The sequence below is a fragment of the Gossypium hirsutum genome, chromosome A02 (genome assembly GCF_007990345.1).
Source record: "Gossypium hirsutum isolate 1008001.06 chromosome A02, Gossypium_hirsutum_v2.1, whole genome shotgun sequence".
Classification (NCBI taxonomy): domain Eukaryota; kingdom Viridiplantae; phylum Streptophyta; class Magnoliopsida; order Malvales; family Malvaceae; genus Gossypium; species Gossypium hirsutum.
In genome coordinates, this window is record NC_053425.1 from 61,228,052 (window position 1) to 61,252,593 (window position 24,542).

Sequence of the window (24,542 nt, forward strand, 5' to 3'; positions counted from 1 at the left end):
ACATCATAACAAAAGAAAAAGAAGATAAGAATCGTCATCTAGAGAAATAGAGAAGAAAAATTGAAAGAGCAAAGATACCCGGACATACCAATCGATATTCAACCAACAAAAACTGTTGAGTGAAAGGGAAGAGAGGTTAGAATCGAGAGAGAAAAGAGATGGTATCCACCACAGTTTGAGAGAGTAGGAGAATAAAAGAGAATCGAGCAATGAAGGACAAGCAATATTCGGCTAACAAGGGAGGTAAGGTTTGGCTACCCAAAACTAAAAATAAGTAAAGGCAAAGTACTAATTACTTTAAGGAGAAAAGTGAGGGAGAGAAAAGAGGTTGGTCAAGCAAAGCACAATATTGGAGAGCAAAAACCCAATTACCCAAATGGACACTAATGGTATTCGGCTACCAACCACACAATACTCAAAAGGCAGAAAAGGAAAACAAGTGATAAATGTTTCTAAAATGCAGAGCAAAATTCAAACCCTATTTCGGCACAAGAGTGAAGGTCCTATGACTGAATTTGTACAATGGGAAAATCCCACTTTCAGCCAACTACTACTATCCCTAAGTTCCACTCCCTAAATCTCTCCTACAATCTCTCAACCTACAGATTTGAATCTCTTTCAAACTCCTCCACAAATTTGGCTAGGAACAAACTTATTCAAACTTATTCAAACTCTTGGTGTTTCGGTCAAACACAGCTTCCTCCCAAAGCCACCAGCAAAAATAAATCACTCCCTTGCACACTGTAGGATTCGAACTTCAAACCTCCTGGAACCACTCCATACACCATTTCCCCTAGACTAGTAGGCATTTTATGACATGTTTTACCCACATTTAATTAAAAGCCTACTGTATAGAGACATTGCTTATTCCTTTAAAAACAAAACTTTTTTGCACTTGCTCAAGCTTGAACCCAAGTCTTCTCAAACACTTCCCAACACACTTAACCACTGAAATAAATACAGATTTGTGTTACTTCCTTGCACAATTAAATATATATGTGCAATCTCCTAACCGCACCCATTCAAGATTTAAAACTTCTAGGCCCAAAATTCGAGGCGCTATACTTAGTAAAGGTGTAGGAGACCATTCAAAGGCATAAGAACTCAAAACTGGTCACTATGTTGCAACACAGGGAATTTGATATCATAACATAGGGAGTACAATGACAAAATTTCTATACTGCCTTGGGTGTCATGACGTAGCCAATGGATATCATGACACACCCTTAAAGCTACCCCTGAACTAGGCGTATTGCCTTCAATGTCAAAACATAGGGATTAGGGTGTCACGACATTGACCTTGTATGGAAGCACTTATGAGCTAGGGGTGCTTGGGTCTACACAATGAAAATTAATATACGAGAACATCAGCTGACCTAGGGTTGAGGATGATGACAAGCTTAAATCTATAAATAGGCTCTTAAAACACTTGTTGAATGATAGCTTTCCATACTTTCTGTTTTTGTTATAATTTTAGTTTTTAGTTTTTCTTTCTCTTAGGCTTTAGGTTTATATTTAGTTCTTTTCTTTTAGTGTTCTTCAGAGAACTTGCTTTGTAGACGAGATCGACTCTTAAGGATTTTTAGCGCTTCAATTATTAAATACAAAATAGGATTCTCTAAACTCTATTATTGTTTTACTCTTTATGCATATATTTTATATCAAGTTTACAATCTTTCTTGATTCTATGATAAACTAATCCTCTTATGGGGGATTAGGGAGTAGAGCTGTGGTTAATTGATTATTTTGTACGGTCTTCTTAGTGGATCAACTATTTAGGAGAGGAAGAACTTAAACCCTAGTCTTGATGACCCTATGAATTCAGTTAGGTGGGAATTAACCCAATCTTGATATGGCCTATCTATGAAGACCTTTACCTCGAACTGGTCTTGACTGAGAGGTTCAAAGATAAGTAGTTCTTACCGACTCGTTTGTTTAGTGGAAGATCGAGAGATCTTGCTAGGGTAACGACTAGTTAATTAATTAGAAACCCAAAATAAGAATTAGTTATGATCACTAAAGCGAGCTAATCACCCAAGCCTAGAATTGATTAAATTTATAAATTAGTTTTCCAAAGGTTTTTTAGGTTTTTTATTTCCTTATTTATAAAAAAAAATTCTTTGTTTATCTTAATATAATTTTTTAAATTACTAATTAGATCTATCTGTGTTTAGGTTAGACTTAATTTAGTACTCGCCTCCCTTAGCTACTATCCTTGGAGTACTCACTTACTTTGTTGTAAAAACTATATTACAACCTGACTCAATTTCATATCTTTTAGTTATTGTATTCACACTTTGGACATCAGTATGTCTGGAGGCAGATAAATTGTTGACGCCGTTGCCGAGGAGGTAACTGTAACAACCCATTTTTCAGTGAAGTCGAAACAGTGATTTTGGGACTACAAACTTGAGTCAAAAATAAAATTTATTCTATTTTATTACGAGGTTCGTAATATGTTAGAAATGTCATGTGAAAATTCTGATAAGAAAATTTTATTGATTATGAGCTTAATTAAGGGAAGAACTAAATCGCATAAAATACAAAGGTTGAATTCTAGTAGCTACAAGGATTAAATAGCTATGGAATTCAGAACTAGATGTCCTTATATGGTAAATAGACCATTAAAGAAAAGTATGTAGATATTTTGGTGATTCATCCATGGAAATATAGAAAAAGGGCAAGGACTAAATTGGAAATTGAAAAATATTTAATTAATTAAAAAGATGATAAAAGATATCATCTTATTTTTATGTCATCTTCAACCTAAAATACATGGAAACCCTAGGGGAGAGAAAAGAAACTTTCATGGCTTAATTGGGTAAGTTTTCTTGTCCCGTTTTTAGTAATTTTGATATTTTTAAAACCGGGACAGGTTACTCTATCTATTTAAGGGATCAATTTGAAAAGTTATCCAAGTATGAAATTTGGGTCATTGATGTATATGCTAAAAATTAGAAATTTATGGTAGAAAATGAAAGGTTGTTGATAGATAAACAACTTTTACAAAGTTATTTTTGATAAAAACATGATTTAGGGACTAAAATGTAAAGTTGTGAAATTTGATGAAAAATTTTGAAATTTATAGAAAATATGTGCTGTAAATTTTATGTTGAAATTTCGGTTAGGCTTGGAATAAGAAGTAAATTGCATGAATTTCATTTTTTGAGCCTAGGGACGAAATTGGAATTTAAGGAAAAGTTAGGAGTAAAATGGTAATTTTGACTAGGATATAAATTGTGTCCAAATGAATTTCAAATGTGTGAAATTCATGGTTAAAGTTACTTATATAGATCCAGACAACACAAATTCGAGGTTAGACCGAGGAAAAGAAAAGGTTTCGGACTAGTAGATTTTTAAACGTGAACAAGTGTCGAGGTAAGTTCTTGTAACTTAATCGAGCATGTAAATATGTTAAATTAAATGTCGTGTTTGTATGGAATGTGACTTATATTGATGTGTATTGTTTGATTGCTATAATGAAGAATTGAATACATGTTTGAGATGGAGAAAAAAGGGTTAAGTTCCGTTTGAATATTGAATTCCGATGAATATATGTGTTTTCCCAAAATAAATGAGGTCCTGCATTTGTTGCTGACGAATTTAGCTCAGACGAGTAATCTTATTGACCACATTACAATAAGGATTTAGCCCGGACGGGTAATCTTGATTTAAACCCTCTCGAGCATATGTTACAATTTGGGTTTAGCCTAGACCAGTGATCCTAATTGAGCTCTTCTGAGCATATGTTACAGAAAGGATTTAGCCAAGACTGGTAATCCTGTAATATGACATGTGGCTCGAGAGTGTGTTCCTTGATTAAGAGCCCTAATAGGTACTCTTGAATAAGAATTGACGTGTTATTGAATTGTACACCTTGAGTGTACTGCTTGAGTATTCATTGAAATTTCAATGATTCGACAGACAAAACTCTTGGCATGATGAGAGAATTATGAGATGAAATGATAATGTCTTGAAAGAATATTGCATGATGAGCTCATCTATGTTTACTTGTTTGATGTGAAGATTTTGTGACTAACATGTTTGATTGAATGCATGTGTCTAGGCAATTTTGCCAAATGGATGGAAAACATGATATTGTATGCTTAGATTTAATAAACGGGATTGGTAAAGTTTAGTTTTTATTACACGAACTTACTAAGCATGTAATGCTTACTCTGTTTTATTTTCCCCTATTTTATAGTGCTCGGAAGCTCGCGAAGGTTGGAGATCATTGGAGCATCATCACACTATCCACTAGCTATTTTGGGTATATATAGTAAAATCATTTTGGTATAATGGCATGTATAGGCTAACTTGGCCATTGATGGCTTAAATATGTGGTTTGTAATCTAGCCATTGGAATGGCTAGTAATGGTTGTTTTGATATACTTATAATGTCATACTATGGTAGTTACATACGTGTTAAATGGTTGTTCAAATTATGCCTAACATATGGAATATACCAAGGTAAAATTATATACATGTATGCATGTAATGATATGCCATGTTGAACGATAAAGTTTACTTAATTTGAATGCTTGAAACGGATGGTATTTGGATGTGAGTTTAAGTGCAAGCATCGGTATGATTTTGGGTGAGAAATGAAGCTAGAAATGGCTTTATTTTGTCCATACGGGTGTCTATCTAGACCATGTGTGACACACGGCCTGGTATATAGGCATGTGTTTAGGCGGCGTGTCCCCTACACCTTAAATTTGAGAAAAAAATGCTCAGAATTGAGACACAAGCATGTGTCTCAGTCGTGTATGCTACACGGCCTAGAACACGAGTGTGTGTCTTGGCCGTGTGAAACCTGCACCTAATTTCAAGGAAACTTAATTAACCATACAGCCTAACACACAGGTGTGTGGCATGGTTGTGTGCACAAGTCAGAGAGTTACACGGGTTCGAACATGGCCTGTAGCACGGGCGTGTGAGCCCTGTAACTTAGAAAATATTTTAAATGTCGCGAAAAATTCTTAGAGTTTTCGATTAAGTCCCGACTTGATTCTAATGCTCATATTGGGCCTCAAAAGTCCATTTAAGGGACGATACGAATAATCTCGATTAATGAATAGTTTGAAAAATTATTCTAAAATTTCTTATAATGCTCTGTAACACTGTTTTGGCGACGAATACGGGTTAAGACCTGTTACAGTAACCTTACTAAATTGATTTTAACTTTTATGTTTTAATATAATAATTAGGAAATTTTTGAATTATAGATACGATTCGTATTTTTAATTCTATTAATTTAGTTTGCTAACTTGTTTCTTTTTCTTTGTTAATTTCAGTATATGCCTCAGAGGAGAGGAAAACCTATTTAGTCAATTATTAATCCATTTATACTAATCCGGAAAGAAATAATTTAAATATGGATGAAGCTGATTTCATGTGGTTCAACGATGAGATGATTTTTGATGACGAAATATATGAAAAGTGTAATGCCCCAAAAATCCCGAAACCCAAAAATCCCGAAATCCAAAACTTTCTTTGTTTCGGCTTTGATAAAAATTGTGTGTAATATCCTTATCCAAGCGATAATTTTAGTAGGTCTTAGTTAAGGTTTGAGATCGAACCTAGGAATAAATGAAATTATAGTTTAGATATTAAAAGAATCAGGGCTGGCAACTAGTTGGGCTTTTAAATAAAGTTAGGGGAAATAGTATCAAAAAGCCTTGTAGAAGAGTGGCTAAGCGACGCCACTTAGAGTGTAGGGAGGTGGCGTTAATAGCTAGCAAGGAGGTCCAAGGTTCGAACCCTAGCTTAGTGTTTTTAGAAGTTTAATTTTGGCCTTCTAGAAGGATGGAAGTGGCGTGAAAGTGGACTCCAAGGGAAGTGTTCAGGAGAGAAAATTTAGGAAAGAATCAAGGGATTATCAGGGAGAAAAACGAGGAGACGAGAAGGGAGAGCCGAATGGGGAATTGGGCATGGGAAAATTCAGCTACAAGGCTTATAAAAAGGTGTCGAATGCTAGGGTATTAAGCTAATGTCGAATTTCCTTCACCCTGTTACCAGAAACTCTTTTCTCTAAAAGCCAAAAACCCTCTGCTTTCTTTTCTATTTCTTCTTCCTTATGCCGAATTCTATTATTCCTCTACCTCATTGCTGACTTTTCTTTCTTTTTCCTTAGAGGCGAATAACTCTCTTTTACCATACAAATCGCACGGGCAGAAACCTTCTTGACCGAATACTCTTGGTGCTGCCAGTACCCTTTCTAATTGGTCAAGCCTACTGTAAGTGCTTTGTTCTCATAATCGGGTTTTGCTAAGTATTGAGTATACAGTCCCTCACTTCTTCTAATCGGTTTTGGGTAGGAATAGGTAACGAATCTCAGTCCTCGGATCTCTGCCGATTTGCTCCTCGGGTGAGAGATTTTGGTAAGTGCTTTTGATCTTGGTTGGCCTAATGTTCATAGTTAAGGTAAGGGGACTTGTGTTGGATATGAGTCATCTATTATTTCGGTTTAATAGTTAAGATTAATGCAGATCTAAGGAGTACGTGATTAAGGAGAAGCTATTTGGGATTTGTGTTCAAGGTGAGGTTAAGGTGAGATTCTGGCTTTTAGGAAAGTATTCGACAATTATGTAAGATTAATCTTTGAGTGATATCAATTTTAGGTTTGGGCTAAGGAGATTGCATCATGCTTGCTTACCAGGTGTGTACATACACTGCACACACACAATGAATCGGTAAAAGTTGAAAAGCCGAAAAGCTGAAATGCCAAAAAGCCGAAAAGTTGAAATGTCAAAAAGTAAAAAGTTAAGCTACGGTAGTCACACGAGTGAGCGAACACTCATGGAGAGGAAACCGATGGGTTGCCTGAAGCCCACAGGCGATTCCGTGGACTTAGGTTGAGAATTGGCCAAATGCACCGAAATGGGCTAAATGGGCCTGATGGGCTGTTGGGCCCATAATAGGAAAACATTGATAAGTGATGCTATGTTTTTGGAAATTTGTATGTGAGCATGAGTATAATATGATTTAGGCCTAATGGGCCATATGAAGGTGAATTGGGCCTAGTGGGCCATAAGAATATGAATTGGGCGAAATGGGCCAGTTGAACAAGATCGGGCCTAGTGGGCTATATGCATGTATGTAGGGGTATTGGGCCTAGTATATGATGACTACATAAAACTAAATTAATTAATTGGGACCGTGGACAAGTCATAGGGTTAAGGTGTGACAACGGGTATATGCATGTCTAGGATTGGATCTAGGGAGAGCTTGGTACTTAAGCGATCTTAATGACCCACCTCCTCTTCTCTAGAATCCTACCTGGTGCATAGTACATGGGCAAGGTAAGTAAAAACCGTAATTAAGGGAAAATTACCGAAATGCCCCTAAGGGCGAAAATGAGCCAAATACCCCTAGGTTTTGAATGTAAGTTTTGTGGATGTGACATGCATACATATGATGTTCAGCTTAGGTTGCATATGGGGTGGGAATTATGGTACGGAGGAAGTATATGAGGATCGTATGGTTGCCTGACAATCATGGATCCACCGACGGCTTTTAAATCCAAATATGTAAATGAAGGTAGTTCCGCAATCGGGCTACCATTGGTGTGTGGGCTGGGTGGGTCGATATTTATATCCCCACATGGTGTGATGGGGGACGGAGCTGGTGTGTAGCGGATGGATAACTTGAATGGGATTACATTGCATGTTTGATGTATGATGATTTTTGAATGCTTGTTTTCCTTCGAGGGTTGTACACACTGAGTTTGCGAAAACTCACCCCCTCTTTTATTTTATTTTCAGGTGATGCTCAGTAGACGGTTCGATATTTGGAGGGACTCTGGGTGGCCAGCTAGCAAGACAAATTTGGACTTTTTGTTTAGGCTTATAAGTTTTATTTTATTAAGTATGTTTCAGACCAGATTGTAATAAGGTTTTCATTAAGCTATTATTAGTGGAAGTATTATTATTTCCATTGTAATTATGAGAAGTTGAACACGGGTTTCGTAAATTATAGTATGTTTTCTATGTTTCCGCAATTTAATTTCTAAATGATAAGTTTTCCTATATCAAATGCTTAAAACAAGGCTTTCGCAACTAAAAAGTGTGTTTATTAAGGTTTCTTTTGTTTAAAAAGGGCTTTCAATGAAAACACAGTTTTTGCTAAAACACTTAAATGTAACACGTCATATTAGGCCATAAAGTCTAGGCCGGGTTTAGGGTATTACATTTAATGGTATCAGAGCCTAGGTTGCAAAACTGGGGATGTGACTTAGGCCTTATTACTTAGTTTCTTTTTGTGTTTTAAAAAAATTACAATGTTTTGGAAAAGAGGAAGTCTTGCTGAGCGGCACACCGAGTCTCTGACGTCAAATCAAGTAAGTATTCTTATTCTAAAGTTTATTTAAATTGTTATACAGTAGATAGTTAAAGGGAAACTTTAGATGATTTTGTTAGAATGGAACTAAAGCCCGCAGGAACTTGAAACTATAGAGGAATTCTGAAAACAGTCTTCTCTTTAATTACTTCCATAAAAAATCAGGTTAATTATTAAACTAACTAAAACTTCATAAAATTTCTAATCTAGATAATATGCGAATCAACGATGAGTACTAGAAGAGGTGTAAGGGGCCGTGGCCAAGCCCGCGAAAGTTTTAGGGCTGAATCATCAGAATTGGGCCATGTGCCCAATATTGGTGTAGAAGAGGCTCCAGCCTCACCTGTGGCTAGGAATGGACCGTATAATTGGGACCCGAGAGCAGATGCATTGTCTTAGGCAATACTGAGAATTTTGGAAAGGGTCGCTGGGCCCAATAATGGCAGCAGAAATCGGGGGTCTATTCCGGAGCGACTTCGATCGAACGTGGCTGAGATCTTTAAGGGCGTGGTGGGAGTGGTTAGCATGGCTCCTAATGTGACAGAATATTTGTTGGAGGCCACTAAAAGGATAATAAAGGACCTGGATTGCTTACCTGAGCAAAAGTTGAAAGGAGCAGTGTCACTGTTTAGGGAAAAAGCCTTCCAGTGGTGGTTGACGGTGAAAGAGGGCACCCAACTGGAGCGGTTACTTAGGAGTTCTTCAAAGATGCATTCCAAGGGAAGTATATGGGTGCAAGCTATGTGGATACTAGAAGGAAGGAGTTCCTGAACCTGACCCAAGGAAACAAATTGGTGGCGGAGTATGAGGCGGAGTTTCTACACCTTAGTAGGTATGCAAGAGTAATGGTTGCAACGGAGTATAAGTGTTAGGTGAGGTTTGAGGATGGATTTAGAGATAGCCTTAGGGTATTGATAGCTCCACAAAGGGAGTGAGTTTTCTCAGAATTGGTGGAAAAGGCAAAGATAGCGGAGGAGGTTAAGCGCACTGAGCGCTTAAATCGAGAAAAAGAAAAAGGTAGGAATAAAAGGGAGCCTGAGACTCCGGGTGTTGGACAGAGGCCTAGGGCTAGGGCCAAAAATAATAGGCTAGTTAGAGCAGGGCCCCTTGCTGCTAATCCAGAGGTGCCACCTTGTGCTGACTGTAGGAGAAGCCATAAAGGCGAGTGTTGGAAGAGGACGGGAGCCTGTTTTGCTTGTGGTTCTATAGAACATAAGATCAGGGATTACCCCCGAACACTAGGTTGAGAGCCAGTAGTGGGACAAGGTGGTGCTTAGCCGCCACGGGGTGGACAGCTACCGCCAAGGTGTCGTGGACAGGCTAGGGGCGGTAATGGTAATAAACGTGGACGTAGAACACTAGGCGGAATTGGAGGCCATGCTGAGGTGAGACAGCCAGCTTTGGTTTATGCTGCTCGTTGCCGAGAAGAGAGGGATGCCGTAGTTGTGATAATGGGTATGTTCTTTATATATGAGTCACCTTACACAACCTTGATTGATATTGGATCGACGCATTCATATGTTGCATGCAATAAGAATGAGTCTTTGGGTGATTTGTTTGAAATTAATGCAAATGAGATGACTGTGATAAGTCCGTTAGGGCAGTTCGTAGGAGTGAATAACTTGTTTAGGGAGGTACCTATAGTAGTCCAAGGGGTTACATTTTTAGCGAACTTGATGGAGCTGTCGTTTAGCGAGTTCGACTTAATCTTAGGTATGGATTGGCTGGTGAAGCACCGAGCCACCTTGGATTGCACTGAAAAGCAAATGGTGTTAAGAACGACAGAGGATAAGGAAGTATTGGTGATTGGTGAATGTCAGAATTATTTGTCGAACGTGATTTCGACATTAAGGGTTGAGAAGTTAGTACGAAAGGGATGCGAAGCCTTTTTGGCTTATATTTGTAATGTGGAGGCTAAGAGCCCTACTGTTAAGGAGTTGAGAATAGTTTGAGAATTTTCAGATGTCTTTCCTGAGGAGCTGTCTGGGTTGGCACCCAGCAGAGAGGTAGAATTTGGAATGGAATTGTTACCTGGGACGGCTCTAGCGTCTATCGCTTCTTACCAGATGACACCAAAGGAGTTGGTGGAACTTAAGGCACAGATTCAGGAATTGTTGGATCTCATGAATCGGGTTTTCCAACCCTACTTGGATCAGTTCGTGGTAGTCTTTATAGATGACATTTTGGTGTACTCAAAAGACGAGGATGAGTAGATGCACACTTAAGGATTGTGTTGCTGACTTTGAGGGAGAAGCAGCTGTATGCCAAATTCAGTAAGTGTGAATTTTGGCTAAGGGAGGTTACTTTCCTCGGACATGTGGTGTTAGCTGAGGGGATTAAGGTGGATCCCCAAAAAATTGAAGCGGTGTTAGACTGGAAAACACCCAAGTCGGTATTGAAAATCTGCAATTTTCTGGGCTTGGTAGGATACTATAGGCGGTTTGTCGAGGGCTTTTCAGTAATTGCTGCACCCCTAACTAAGTTGTTGAGGAAAGGGGTACCGTTTGTTTGGATAGACAAGCAACAAGAGAGTTTTGGAAAACTCAAGAAAGTATTAACGGAGGCCCCTGTGTTGATTCAGCCAGTGCCTGGAATAGAGTTTACGGTTTATAGTGAGGCGTCGTATGTGGGCTTAGGATGCGTATTGATGCAAAAAGGAAAGGTGGTTGCGTATGCATCACGATAACTTAAGACTCATAAGGTGAATTACCCAACCCATGATATGGACCTAGCTGCGGTGGTGTTCGCGCTTAAGATATGGAGGCATTACTTATACGGAGAGAAGTGCGTAATTTATTCGGACCACAAGAGTTTGAAGTACCATCTTACCCAAAAGGAGCTAAACCTTAGGCAACGTAGGTGGGTGGAATTATTGAAGGATTACGATTGAATGATAGAATACCACCTTGGCAAAGCGAATATGGTAGCTGACGCGTTGAGTCATAGGGTTCAGTCAGACTTGAGAGCTATGCTCGCTCATTTAAGCTTGTTAGATGATGGTAGCTTGTTAGCAGAGCTTCAAGTAAAACCGGTGTGGGTTGAGCAGATAAGGAGTAAGTAGTTAATAGATGAGACCTTAGGTGCTCGTTTTAGACAGTGGAGAGTGGGGAGACATCGAACTTTGGGATAAATAGTGAAGGGGTATTGTGCTTTCGTGGGAGAATGTGTATACCAAAGGACGATGATCTAAGGCAGTTTATTCCGCAGGAAGCACATAGTGGTTTCTATGCTATGTATCCTGGCGAAAACAAGATGTATCGAAATTTGTGTGAGCTTTATTGGTGGCCTAGACTTAAGCGCGAGGTTGTGGAGTTTGTATGTAAGTGTTCGGTCTGTCAAAAGGTGAAGGCGAAACATCTGTTGCCTTCAGGATTGCTTCAACCAGTGAAGATTCCACTCTGGAAGTGGGAAATGATAACTATGGACTTTGTTTGTGGGCTACCCTTAACGCCTACTAAGAAAGACTCGATATGGGTTATAGTGGATCGGTTAACCAAGTCTACCCATTTTATACCGGTTCGCACTGATTACTCGTTACAAAGGCTGGCGAGGTTGTATGTAGCGGAGATTGTGAGATTGCATGGAGTGCCAGTCTCCATAATATCTGACAGGGACCCAAGTTTCACTTCGCAATTTTGGAAGAAGCTGCATGAGGCATTGGGTACTAGGTTGAACTTCAGTACGCCTTTCCACCCTCAAACTGATGGACAGTCAGAAAGGGTGATTCAAGTATTGGAAGATATGTTGAAGGGATATGTGATTGAGTTCTGAGGTAGTTGGGAGGACTATTTACCGTTAGCCAAATTCACGTACAATAATAGCTACCAAGCAAGCATTGGGATGGCTCCATATGAAGCATTGTATGGGCGAAGGTGTCGAACTCCAACTTGTTGGACAGAATTGGGCGAACAAAGAGTTTTGGGCCCTGAGTTAGCAGCAGATACGGGGATAAGGTGAAATTAATTCGAGATCGTTTAAAGGAGGCCTCGGATAGGCAGAAGTCGTACGCTGACCTTAAACGATGAGAGATAGAGTATGCAGTGGGAGACTTAGTTTTTCTTAGGTCTCTCTGTGGAAGAAGGTATTAAGGTTTGGATGGAAGGGAAAGCTAAGACCAGGGTTCATCGTGCCATATCGGGTGGTAAGGTGGGTTGTGCCAGTCGCTTATCAGCTGGAGTTACCTCCTGAACTAAGCTAGATCCACGACGTGTTTCATGTTTCTATGCTAAGGAGGTATCGCTCGGATCCTTCACATGTCGTGGTGGTTGAATAAATTGAGGTTAGGCCAGACCTAACTTTCGAGGAAAATCCCATACAAATAATTGGTCGAGATGTCAAAGTATTGAGAAGGAAGTCTGTTCCATTGGTCAAAGCACTTTGGCGGAATCACAAGGTTGAGGAGGCTACTTATGAACCTGAGGAAGTGATGCGATGTCAATATCCTCAACTATTTGAATCAGGTATGAATTTCGAGGACAAAATTTCTTTTAGGGGGTAGAGTTGTAATGCCCAAAAATCTCGAAATCCTGAACTTTCTTCATTTCGCTTTGATAAAAATTATGTTTAATATTCTTATCCAAGCAATAATTTTTGTAGGTCTTAGTTAAGGTTTGAGTTCAAACCTAGGAATAAATGAAATTATAGTTTAGATATTAAAAGAAGCAGGGCTGGCAAGAAGTTGGGCTTTTAAATAAAGTTAGGGGAAATAGTATCAAAAAGCCTTGTAGAAGAGTGGCTAAGTGACGCCATTTAGAGTGTAGGGAGGTGGCATTAATAGCTAGCAAGGAGGTCGAATGTTCGAATCCTAGCTTAGTGTTTTTCGAAGTTAGCCTTCTAAAAGGATGGAAGTGGCGTGAAAGTGGACTCCAAGGGAAGTGTTCAGGAGAGAAAATTTAGGAAAGGATCAAGGGATTATCAGGGAGAAAAACGAGGAGATGAGAAGGGAGAAGTGATTGAGCCAAATGGGGAATTGGGCATGGGAAAATTCGGCTATAAGGCTTATAAAAAGGTGTTGAATGCTAAGGTATTAAGCTAATGCCGAATTTCCTTCACCTTGTTACCAGAAACTCTTTCTCTAAAAGCCAAAAACCCTCTGCTTTCTTTTCTTTTTCTTCTTCCTTGTGCCGAATTCTATTCTTCCTCTACCTCATTGCTGACTTTTCTTTCTTTTTCCTTGGAGGCGAATAACTCTCTTTTACCATACAAATCGCACGGGCAGAAACCATCTTGGCCGAATACTCTTGGTGTCGCCAGTACCCTTTCTAATCGGTCAAGCCTAGTGTAAGTGCTTTGTTTTCATAATCGGGTTTTGCTAAGTATTGAGTATACAGTCCCTCAATTTTTCTAATCGCTTTTGGGTAGGAATAGGTAACGAATCTCAGTCCTTGGATCTCTGCTGATTTGATCCTCCGGTGGTAGACTTTGGTAAGTGCTTTTGATCTTGGTTGGCTGAATGTTCATAGTTAACATAAGAGGACCTGTGTTGGATACGAGTCATCTATTATTCTGGTTTAATAGTTAAGATTAATGCAGATCTAAGGAGTACATTATCAAGGACAAGCTATTTGGGATTTGTGTTCAAGGTAAGGTTAAGGTGAGATTCTGACTTTTGCGAAAGAATTCGATAAGTATGTAAGTTTAATCTTTGAGTGATATCGATTGTATGTTTGGGCTAAGGAGATCGCATCACGCTTGCTTACCAGGTGTGTACATACACTGCACACACACAATGAATCGGCAAAAGCCGAAATGTCGAAAAGCTGAAATGCCGAAAAGTCAAAAGTTGGGCTACGGTAGTCACACGAGTGCGCAAACACTCGTGGAGAGAAAACCGATGGGTTGCCTGAGGCCCACGTGCGATTTCGTGGACTTGGGTTGAGAATTGGCCAAATGGGCCAGAATGGGCTAAATGGGCCTGATGGGCTGTTGTGCCCATAATAGGCAAAGATTGATAATTGATGCTATGTGTTTGAAAATTTGTATGTGAGCATGAGTATAATATGATTTGGGCCTAATGGGCCATATGAAGGTGAATTAGGCCTAGTGGGCCATAAGAATATGAACTGGGCCAGATGGGCCATTTGAACAAGATTGGGCCTAGTGGGCTATATGCATGTATGTAGGGGTATTGGACCTAGTATATGATGACTACATAAAACTAAATTAATTAATTGAGACCGTGGACAAGTCATAGGGTTAAGGTTTGGCAACGGGTATATGCATGTTTAGGATTGGATCTAGGGAGAGCTTGGTACTTAAGCGGTCATAATGACCCACCTCCTCTTTTCTGGAATCCTACCTGGTGCATAGTATTCGTTCACCTTAGCTCGTGGGGCTTGTTCATGGTCCAAGGTAAGTGAAAATTGTAATTAAGGGAAAATTACCGAAACCTCCCTAAGGGCAAAAAATGACCAAAATACCCTTAGGTGTTGAATGTAAGTTTTGTGGATGTGACATGCATACATATGATGTTCTGCTTAGGTTTGATATAGGTGGGAATTATGATACGGATGAAGTATATGAGGATCGCATGGTTTCCTGACAATCATGGATCCACCGATAGCTTTTAAAGCCCAATATGTAAATAAAGGTAGTTCCGCAACCGTGCTACCATTGGTGTTGGGCTGTGTGGGTCGATATTTATATCCCCACATGGTGTGATGGGGGACGGAGCTGGTGTGTAGCGGATGGATAATTTGAATGGGATTGCATTGCATGTTTGATGTATGATGATTTTTGAATGCTTGTTTTCCGTCGAGGGTTGTACACACTGAGTTTGCGAAAACTCAGACCCTCTTTTATTTTATTTTTAGGTGATGCTCAGTAGACGGTTCGATGTCTGGAGGGACTCTAGGTGGCCAGCTAGCAAGACAAATTTGGACTTTTTATTTTTATCTTATAAGGTTTATTTTATTAAGTATGTTTCAGACCAGATTTTAATAAGGTTTTCATTATGCTATTATTACTAGAAGTATTATTATTTCCATTGTATTTACAAGAAGTTGAACATGGGTTTCCTAAATTATAGTATGTTTTCTACGTTTCCGCAACTTAATTTCTAAATGATAAGTTTTTTTAAATCAAATGCTTAAGATAAGGCTTTCGCAACTGAAAGGTGTGTTTATTAAGGTTTCTTTTTTTTTAAGAAGGGTTTTCAATGAAAACATAGTTTTCGCTAAAACACTTCAATGTAACACGTCAAATTCAGCCATAACGTTTGGGCCAGGTTTGGGGTGTTACAAGGAGGGATTATATAAAGAATGAGAGATTATGGAGAATAAAAAATTATTCAAGATAGAGCTGAGCCAACGCAGAAACGAAGCCTTAACATGCCAATAGAGTAATGCTCAAGGTACTGATGTAGTTGAAAATCCACTCAGTTCACTGGTAATTTATATGAGGCAATTGGAGAAGTTAATGATTTGCCAAAACATTTAAACAAGCCTTATTGTGAGTCTTATGAGATGTTTTCATGTGAAACCACCAGGACGGTCAACTCTAAGGTCTTATCAAATATGTCAGACATGATGGCGCAAATGATGAAAATGATGAAAGAAATATCTAAAGGCTACCTCCAAGGGAATAGGACATGTTTGACGTTCATAACTCAGATCATGAGAACCCTAGTATTATCGATGGCCATGACAAGATTGATGGTGAGATTCAACCTGAGTTTGTAACTGAAGATCATGGGGATGAGTTGAACACAGTTGAACTGGTCTCTGATTCAATTGACATAGCAGTAGAACTAACTGTAAAGGTAGAAATGGAAAATGAACTAACCACAAACATGGAGCTTAAACTGATATTGAAAGAAAGTGTAGAAGAGTCAATACACTTTTTGGCCATAGCAGAAAAGGTGTCGATCAAAGAGGTCAAGGAGGTTGACTCATTCTTATTTCAAAATGATAATAAGGATCGAGTAAACAAAGCCTCAAGCTACATGGATGGGAGGAAGAGGCAATAATACCCTAAAAAATAATTTGGGTTTGGATCAAATTTGACACTAAATGGCTTACATTGTGGACGTCATGTCGGTCGAAAATAAAAAAAATCATTAGAATCAACCAAAGAGGCTGGTTCATATACATCAACAGAAAAAAAATGTTAGATCAAGGTGTCAAGAACCAGCTAAAGGTTCTTCTATGGTGGTAACACAGATTGTCCCAACTTAAAAAAAAAACTTATATTTCTTGTTCTAGATTTTGTTTCATTTTATCACTTTAGTTTCTATTTTTTTATTAATTTATTTTCCTATATAGTATATTGCATATTCCATATTCCATATTTCTGGTCATAGTATTTTCTTGTAGATACTTTCTGTCCTCTTGGAGCAAAAAATCTCAATGCCAATTTAACAACAAGTATTTAGCCTTCTCAGGGAAGTTTTCTTGTTTGCACTTTAATCATTTTACACTAAGGGCAATGTATGCTCTAAAGTGTGGGGGGAAGTACATCAGGACTCATTAATATTAGGATTCAATTATTAGGTTATGTATGTTCCGAGCACTTTGAAATTCAAGAAGAGGGGCCAAAATATAACAAGTGTCGCAACATGAAACCTCCGTGTTGCGACACCGAATGTAGATTTGAGAAATCGAGAAAATTAACTCGATGTCATGACACAAATGTGCTGTTTCGTGACATAGGAACTAATATATCTCAAAATAAAAAATTTCAATTTGTGTGTGTCACGACCTCAAACCCCGATGATGCAACATCAATATCTTGGAAGGGGTGTCGCGGTATTGCTATGATTTTCTGCAAGGTCAACCCAACCCATTATGCAACTCGTTGATTTCCAACTCGTTTTAACCCAATTTTTAAAGTCTAAAAAAGCCAAAATTTTGACCTAAAACCCTTTTAACTAAAGTTTTAAACCCTCCTAAACTTAAAATCCTCTCCAAAAATTTTCAAAAACTTAAAACCCTTATATCCTAAAACCTCTCTTTTTTTATGTTGCAAATTTCTTCTTCTAATAATAATTATACTTGGTGCAGGAAGTAAAAGTATAACGCTAACAAAGAAAACCACAACAAAGCTCTTTAAGGAATACAATTTGTTAAATGAGTTTTGATGAATTTTTCAATTAGAGATTTAATTGAAAAATATGAAATCTTCATGGTGTAATTTGTTAAATAATGAAATATATGGGCTGCTATGAGCTTGTATGAAATTCGACTAGGCTTGAGTAGTGGTAAAATTGCATGAATTTCATTTTACGAGTTTAAAGACTAAATGTAAAGAAATCAAAACATTAGGGGGGAAAGCATAATTCTCAAAAAAATGTGAATTTGGATTGAATTGAATAGAATAGTTATTAAATTGATTGAATTTATTCATTTAGATCAAGATAGACCTTGTAAGGCTTTAGATCGAGGCAAAGAAAAAGCTTCATATTAATCGACTCAAATTCTACATTTTATCGCCGAGGTAAGTTCGTATGTTTAAATAAAATTTTAAATTATGTTATAAAAGCTATTATTTTATACTATCAAATTATGTCTTGATGGAAAAATCCAACAGCGTATCGACGATCATTGGCTAATGAAAAGGGATGGTGACGACCATCGAATTATGAAAAGGGATGGCTTCGGCTATCAAATTATGAAAATGGATGGCTTTGGCTATCGAATTATGAAAAGGGATGGCTTCAACTATCGAATTATGAAAAGGGATGGCTTCGGCTATTGAATTATGAAAATGGATGTCTTTGGTTATCCAATTATGAAAAGGCATGGCTTTGACTATCAAATTATGGAAAGGGATGGCTTCGACTATCGAATTATGTAAAGAGATAGCTTCGACTATCAAATTATGGAAAGGGATGGTGATGACCATCAAAATATGGAAAGGGATAGCTTCATCTATCGAACTACGAAAAGGGATGGTAACAACCATCGTGATTTTACTTTTTGTGTGCTTCGGTAAGAGTTTTTGATGCAATTTACCTTATTACTATGGAAGGTAGGAAGTATGTGCTTTCATGACAATGAAAAGTATGAATTCATATGATTTAAGCTAATGAATCATTTATTCTTATGTTGGATTGATACATATGTATTTTAAGATTTTGTAATTTATTGATAAGAATAAATTATATATTACGAACTTACTAAGCATAACATGCTTACCATGTGTTCATTTTCTATGTTTTGTAGTTAATCGGAAGCTCGTTCGGGTTGGTAAGTTGTTGGAAATCTATCACACTATCCATCAGCTATATCAATAGACTTTGATGTTTTTAAGTCATGGTTATAGTGGCATGTATAGGTATTTTGTTTTTGGATGAAATGGCCAATAGGTTTGGCTTGTAAATATAATATCCTTGGTGAAAGGTTTGGTTTTTATGTTGGCATATTTAAATTGTTTTCTGATTGTTAACATTTTTAGAATTTTGGTACTTGAGTGGTATGTGTTGGAATCGTCAATTGAATACATGTTATGAATGGCCATTTTGGTATGTTTGAATGTGGCAAATGTAGTATGAAATGATATGGAATTTAGGTTGCAAATGTTAAGTTGATAATGACTAGATTATTCTTGTGTTTGGATTTGGTTAATGTCATGTAAATTGAGGTGGCTTAGGGCATATTGGTTGTATGAATTGGTATCACATTGTTTAGCTTGATTATGCACGTTTTAGGTGCATTTGGAGGCTTGATTTGGGTGCATTTGTGTTGCACGAGTGTGCACAATTTGGGTGAAAGAAATGGTCTAAAAATGACCTATTTGTTGTCCACACGGCCTAAGACAGGGGCATGTGTCTCAGCGTGTGTCCCGTGTAGCTTACAAAAGGTTGCAAGTTAGGCATTTACACGGCCTAGCACACGAGCTGGCACACGAGCATGTAAGGCCATTTCATAAGGTACATGGGCATGTGACTTGGCCATGTGACCCAAGTTAGAGAGTTACACAGGCACAGACACGGGGCTAGGACACAGCCGTGTGTCCCTATTTGGAATGTCCGCACGGTTTGAGACACGGGCATGTGTCTCAAGCGTGTGACCCTTGCAGTCTGAAAATTTTCAGCCTTTTCCTAAAAGTTCTATATATTTTTAATTTAGTCCCCGATTTGTTTCTAATGTGCTTTTAGGGCCTCGAGGCCTTGTATAAGGGACAATATGTGTTAGATTGATTGATTTTGCTATGAATGATGTTATGTTTTAAATGTTTTGAATACTAGATAGTTTTGAGTTGTAAGCTTCCATTAATGCTTTGTAACCCTATTCAGATGACAGATGAGGGTTAGGAGTGTTATAATTATTGGTATCAGAGGTACAATTTAGTCGATTCTTGGACTGGACGTAGTGTGTGTGAGTTTAGAAATATATACCATTATATAACCTATGATACTGTGACAATTCTTGACTCGTTTGAAAATGTTTTCTTATAATAATGACATCCAACCGAGCAGACTCTGATGAAGTCAAAAGTAACATGCAAGCCTTTGTTCATAGAGCAGTGTCGAGTGGTTAAATGCTTGTATCTGAGGGCTGGGGAGTAGAAGCTAAGGAAGGTTTCTTCCAAATGTTGAGTGAGAGATTTACCGAGTTTGTATGGATGAACTCGGTGGCTCAACGACCTCTACCCCCACTTGTTGCCCAATAGATCCTTGTCGTTCCTTAAGGTTTGGAAACTGTGCGAGTTAATAAATCGCCAGTTGACAAAATTTGAAAATATAGGGCTGAAGAATTTAGAGCTATAATTGATAATGATAGTGAGATAGTTGAATTTTGGCTAGAGAATAGTATCAGAGCTTTCGACGAGTTATCCTGTACACTGGCAGAGTGTGTAAAATGTGCTATATCTCTACTAAAAGACTCAACATATCAGTGGTGGAATACCTTGGTTTTAGTTGTGACGATAGAGCATATCGATTGGGAATTCCTTCAAACTGAGTTTAGAAGAAGTATATAAGTTAGAAATTCATTGATAAGAAATGTAAAGAATTTCTTGAACTTGAACAGGGTCGAATGTCAATGTCTGAATAAGAAAGAGAATTTGTTAGATTAAGCAAATATGCCCGGAATGTATTCCAACCGTGGTTACTATGTGTAAATGATTCGAGGAAGGATTAAATGAAGATATAAAGCTTTTAGTTGAGGTACTTGAAATGAAGGAATTTGTTGTGCTAGTTGATCGAGCTCATAAAGCCGAGGAGCTTAGCAAAGAGAAAAGAAAACCTGATTTTGAAGTTAGAGAGTCAAGAAAGAGATCATCGGGAAAGTCATATCAGTTGTCATCGAAGAAATTGAGGGACAATTATAACCGTTTGACTACTTCAAGGTGATATCCTAGTAAAGACCGAGGCAAACAGCATGCAGGTTCAAAGACGCAAGCTACGTCCGTAGCGAGCATAGACAGTGTTAAAGATAATAAGCCTGATTGTCAATGGTGTGGACTTTGACTTTTTGGTGAGTGCAAGGAAAAAGACAGTGCATGTTTCAAATGTGGTACATAAAAGAATTTTAATCGGGATTGCTCAGAATTATCTAAGAAAGAAAAAATTCAGAATGTTGTACCCAACAATACTGCCGCGAGAGGTAGACCACCTCGTGATCCTGGAAACGTGAGTAATAGTTGTATTGAAACAAAAGATTCTATGGTGATATCTGAAGCACGAGCACCCGCCAGAGCTTACGTTATCCATGCACGAGAGGAGGCTTCTACGCCAGATGTTATTACTGGAATTTTCTCTATCTTTGACACTAATGTTATTGCTTTGATTGATCCAAGATCAAACCATTCGTATGTATGCACAAATCAAGTGTCAAGTAAGAAATTTCCCTATTGAGTCCACTGAATTTGTGGTTAAAGTATCGTACCCCCTAGGTTGGTATGTGCTAGTTGATAAGGTTTGCAAGAACTGTCTTGTAAGACCCCTTACCTGTGTTCGATGCCGGAACAGGGTACGATGCATTACTGGACGTAAACACAAGCAAACATACATTCTGAGTTGTAAATTTGGCACCAAATTAAAAAATTTTAACAATCAATCATATCGGCCCAAAAATGAGCCTACGAGGCCCAAAACATTGTTTGGAAGCAGTTCGGGACTAAACTAGAACTTTAGAGAATTTTACAAAACTTAGAGAATTTTTGCTAAAACAGGGGTGACACGCCCGTGTGGCTTAGGACATGCCTATGTGGGCAGGCTGTGTGATCACACATGCCTGTGTCCCTAACTCATGTAACTCTTAGTTTGTCACCCAAGAACAAATTGAGGTCATACGGCCAAGACACACGCCCGTGTGTCCTCCACATGGCTGAGGCACACGGCCGTGTCTCATGTCCGTGTACTTGATACCGAGCATTCTGTTTTACAACAATTTAGGTGTAGGGGACACACGGCCGAATCACACGCCCATGGGGCTGATCGTATGTCATACACGGCCTAGACATACGCCCATGTGTCTACCGGTGTGGGCAAAAAAAGGCTATTTACCAAGCTATTTTGCCACCCTCACTTGCTCACATCTACACAACATCACATGGCACAAATTCAAGCATGTAAGAACAACCTGTAACGCCCTGATTTTTGGGCCTGAAAGTATTGAACCTTGAGTCTGGGTTTGAGTAGAAGACGGCCCGAATAATTTGGATGTTATTATTATTATTATTTCGTATGTTTAGTTTAGTAATTAAATAAATTGCAAAGGTTTATGGTGTGGGAAAAGTCCGGGGCTCGGCCCATATCTTTAGCAAAATTCTTAAATTTTGTATCTTAAGGGAATCTGGGCAGTAGGCCTTATTAATAATTTGGGCTGAGTTTTAGCAGAAAAAAGCACCTGGCCCAGTGGCTAAGCACGCTATGAGGGCGTGGGAGGTGCCTGGGTTCAAGGCACGGCGCGCGCAAATGGTTGTTTTTTTTAGTATTTAGGTTGCGGTTAAAATAGGGGTTAAGAGGAGTTGCGAACATAATCCAACACAAGGAGTGCCGTGGCGTAGTGGTAGCAGCGTGCTGGGCACGCGGAGAGGGCGCAGGTTCGAGTCCTTACGCGGGCAAATTCTGTTTTATTTTTAAAAGCGGTCTAGAACTGAAGCAAGTAAGGGTTATAAGTTAATTGTGAGAAGATTATGTCATGAAAGGAACTTCAGTGCAGTGGTAAGCAGCGTATGTGTGTGTGTTCAGAAGATCGCAGATTCGAGATGTATAGCAGGCAAATTTACCTTTCTATTTCGCAAGTAACCGAGGCTTCAGCAGGAATAGATTAAGATTAATTGTGACCCTATATTAGTAAAGAAAGAAGCGTGGTGCAGTGGCTAGTAGCACGGGCGAAGTAGAAAGGGCGGACGGAGGACTGGTGTTCGAGCCTCACCTCACGTACGGAAGGTTTGGGTTTTTACTGCTCACGTAGGGAAGGAGTTGGAGTCTGAACCGGACCCTCCTGGCAGCATGCTGAAGTAGTGCAAGGGGTGGATAAGGATGCTGCTAATCGGTGGAAGAGTTTGAGCTGATCAGGGGATTGGGTAAGGAAGAGATAAGGGAGGAAATTTAGGAGTTGATCAAGGAGCTTGGTGTTGGCCGAATGTTGGATTCTTGAGGAGTAAGAGTTGGCCGGCCAAGGGTCTTTAGTATAGGTAAATTCGGCTAGGTCATTTAGTGTTGGGAATTTTGGCATTTGGACTTGTGGCTGCTGAGTTCTTTTTTATACTTTCGGGACTGGTTTTCTCTTTTTCTTTCTTTTACTAGAAGCTGAAACCTACACCCTACACCTGTGCTGACTTCTCTTCTTCAAGAACCGAATTCTCTCATCTCCTCCCCTCTTCTTTTCACTTTTCATTTCTTGTCGACTCTCATCTTCTTTATCCCTGTTTCCTCTCAAAACCAAGTACCTGCTGCCGATTACCCCTTAGCCGAACCTATACTCTCCCCTCTTTTGCCTCTTGCGTCAATTTCTTTTCTCCATTGATTCCTCAAGTGGCCGAATCTACCATCCCTTTCCTTCTCTTCTTCTCTTCATTTGTTTTCCTTACATCTAGGAGGCTGAATCTTGCTATAGCCGAACCCCTTTCCCTTTTTCTTTAAAAAGCCGAAACCTTCATACTTGTGGTTTAAGTAGCTGAATCTTTGGCTACTTGAACCTGTTTCTTCTAACTACGATAGATCGAGATTGATATCATAGATAGGAACACTCTTTGGGGTAAAACAACGATTGCTAAGTATTCAAATCACTTTCGCTAGTTACTCATGATTTAAGGTAAAAGCCGAAACCCCTTAAGGGTGGCTAATGTTGGGACTAAGGGCATTTTTGCCTCTTTCTTTTGGTTTTGTATGCGCTAGAGTGTACAAGGGGGCGTACAACGAAGGGCTTGAAGGCTAACTTGGTTGGACATCTAGATCTAGTCCATATTTCGGCAGAAAGGTAAGAACTTTAGAGTCTAAGGCAATGTTGGCCGGATATGGTAAGAGGGCTAGTACATAGTTTGTTTTTGATATGTAGACTGATGTTTTAGTAACTCGATTGTATGCAAATCGTGTGTGGATGTCGCCAGCATATCGTTACAGATCAGGTGTGTAAATGACACCCACTTATAGACTAGATCGGCAAAAGCCGAAAAGCCGAAATGCCGAAGAGCTGGCATTTTGTGGACTTACGAGCGTGCGAGCGCTCGTGAGATGGTTTGTTTGTTAATCCTAGTAATCTCAAGCAGTAAGATTGTAGAGTGCGCAATTTCATGTACTACGGTATATTTGGGCTTAATGGGCCGAAAACAGGTTAATGGGCCAACGGGCCCAATTCGGTAAAAACGCTCGATAAGTGTTTCTATTAATACGTTAATGGCTGTAATATGCATGGAAATCCTAAAATATTAAATTTACTAAAATACCCCTAAGTATGAAAATTACCATTATACCCTTAGGTGCAAAATGACCATTATACCCCTAGGGTTAATTTTGACTGAAATGTATGATATTCTGATTCTGTTTGTTGTACGCCATGACATGTATTCTGTTGCATGGGATATGGTTGTGACAGCCCAAAGTTGACCCTAGTCGGAATGGTTTCGGACCGCTAAACCGAGTCACCGAAATGTTGAATGTGATACTTATTGTCTAGAATATGTAATTATGAATGTGTGAAATTTCAGCTTCAATTTTTGATTTCATGTGATTTAGTCAATAGACTTATGTGAGAAAATTCTAAATGTGATAGGTCAATGTGTGAGGACCTATTGCTGGCAAATGCATGTGAATT